This window comes from Limulus polyphemus, unplaced genomic scaffold (genome assembly GCF_000517525.1).
Source record: "Limulus polyphemus unplaced genomic scaffold, Limulus_polyphemus-2.1.2 Scaffold55, whole genome shotgun sequence".
NCBI classification, from domain to species: domain Eukaryota; kingdom Metazoa; phylum Arthropoda; class Merostomata; order Xiphosura; family Limulidae; genus Limulus; species Limulus polyphemus.
In genome coordinates this window covers 645,459-647,662 of record NW_013665665.1, presented here as the reverse complement: position 1 = coordinate 647,662, position 2,204 = coordinate 645,459, and the positions used below count along the sequence as shown (strand labels likewise).

The following is a 2,204-nucleotide window of genomic DNA, read 5'->3' as shown; positions in this document are numbered from 1 at the left end:
GCGTGATGTCTCTATTTCCTTAGATTTAATGTGCGTGTCCGTCACCGAGGCACCAACTTCGTTTCTTGTCGTCATGGCGACCAAGACCTAAGTGTTCAAAAACTCCCCGAGGCACCTGCAGATATTTCTTCGTTTTTAACAGCTTGGATAATAGAAGTAAGGCTTATTATATAATTATTCGCGCTTTTTTGTCATTATTAATTTGTTTCTGAATGTGTAACACTCGAAGAGGTTTTAATTACAAATACAATGTTCAAAGTTCGCAGAATGTTGTTAAAGCTGAATGCTGTTAAAGCTATATGTTGTTAAAGCTGAATGCTGTTAAAGCTATATGTTGTTAAAGCTGAATGCTGTTAAAGCTATATGTTGTTAAAGCTGAATGCTGTTAAAGCTATATGTTGTTAAAGCTGTTTGCAGAAGTACATGAAGTAGTTATTTGTAAGAAAAAAAATACTTAGGCAGACAAGACACAACAGATATAGCAGTTAACTTTGAAGTAACATATTTTGTTAAGCACAAGGTAGCGATAAACAAGAAACACATTTGGGTGTCTGACCTACTGTATTGGGTGAAAGGCCTCATCGGCACTGGATCTAACAGATATAGTGTGGTTGACATATTGTTATACGTTCGTCTTTACTTTTATTTATCAGTTCTTATAATTCATATTTTATTTGTTTGGGAAAGAAAGTCTGTAGACAGACTGAAAAATTCGGGAATCGTAAAAACACAGCATAAAAGCTATTTCCTTGCAGGTCGAAAGAAACAGTTGTTCCAATATAGTTTCAGGTCATTATCACTAATTCTTCAAATAATTTAAAACATGTCGATAATAATTCCGTAAACAAACGTTAAAGGAATTATAAATTTCTTAATCTACATATGTTTCTTCATAAATTTCTGTTCCAGCTTTAAAGCTCTCATAATTACATATCTCATTCATTTTCTTGACAGTCAATACTCAGCCTGTTTTGAATCAAGCAATTGCTCTAGTGAATTCCAATTACGTTGTAAACAACATTCATTAACGGATAATTCATCACATCACATTTTGTTCACTAGTGATTTTTATGTGAAATAGGAGCTAAACAACGTAAGTTCAGTTTTACAGCACGTGAATAAAATTATGCAGTGTGACTAATGCCACGTTGCTTTATTTTGCTGTTTTTATAAGCTAATGCCTACTGTTTGAGCTAAATCAAAAGTTTAGTTTTTTGTTGTTGTTTTATAGTTCAAGCGTTTTTGGATGGATTGCACGTATTTTTGTGTGTTACTCAGGACACGCTGTAATCATTATTGTTTAACTAAACCTTCAAAGTGAAGAAAGTCACACAGGGAAATAAAATGCAGATCAGGATATTTTTAATATTACACACATTATCAGTAGATTTGAAAAGTGTGTTACCTTTAAAGGGGAGGGAGGGTATTTTTTATATTTGTTAATCGATGTTTTTCCTCATTCAACGCTGATGTGGCATGCTTTCAAGGATAAATATTTATTTACTACTAAAATGAATTAGGTTTGTTTGTTTGTAGTTAAGCACAAAGGGCATTCTGTGCTCTGCCCACCACGGGTTTGGGATATCGAAACCCGGTTTCTAGCGGTATAAGTCCACAGACATACCGCTGTGCCACTTGGGAGCATGAAGTAGATAAATATCTCAGCTAGTTAGATGCAGAATGAATTCGTTGCTTTATGCTGAGAGATAAAATAAGGAAACCAGCTGGCAGTGGTCGCTAGGTCCTCACGTTGCAAGCTGTATATCTTTATAAGTTGCCTCCCTTAGTGGCGAAATACAGGTTATTTCAAAAGCAGATTTTACGTATTTGACGATCAAACTTTGTAAAAGTGTGCATACTGAATTGCTCGATTCACATTCATATCACCAAGAAAAAAGAATACCTTCATCGTTTTTTTTCTTCTTATTATTATTATTTTATTGCTGGAAAAAAGATTTGGATACTGAAATTTTTGAAATTTTCTGGAAAACTTCATTTGGTTCTAGTATCAAAATTAAGCAAAGTGGGTGAATAAAATTTTGCAGAACTGTTTTAGAAATGTATAATGTTTAAGATAAACCAAAAACTGTCATTTTCAATTCTGGAGAAGTATAACAAGCATAGATATTTTATGCATAAGGACCAAATTATATATATATATATAGAAAATGATGCAGTAAGTTAATTTCTTCTTTTCCTATATT

At 33.1% G+C, this 2,204-nt stretch overlaps 1 protein-coding gene across 1 annotated transcript in view; it reads left to right on the top strand.

Annotated features, from left to right (window-relative positions):
- The window catches only part of LOC106463794 (SWI/SNF-related matrix-associated actin-dependent regulator of chromatin subfamily D member 3-like), a 335,955-nt gene that overhangs the window by 44,935 nt on the left and 288,816 nt on the right, over positions 1-2,204 (top strand). Inside the window, exon 2 of the mRNA XM_022391691.1 lies at positions 24-156. The gene's annotated coding sequence lies outside the window, so the exon portion shown is untranslated. The remainder of the gene's footprint in view (positions 1-23; positions 157-2,204) is intronic.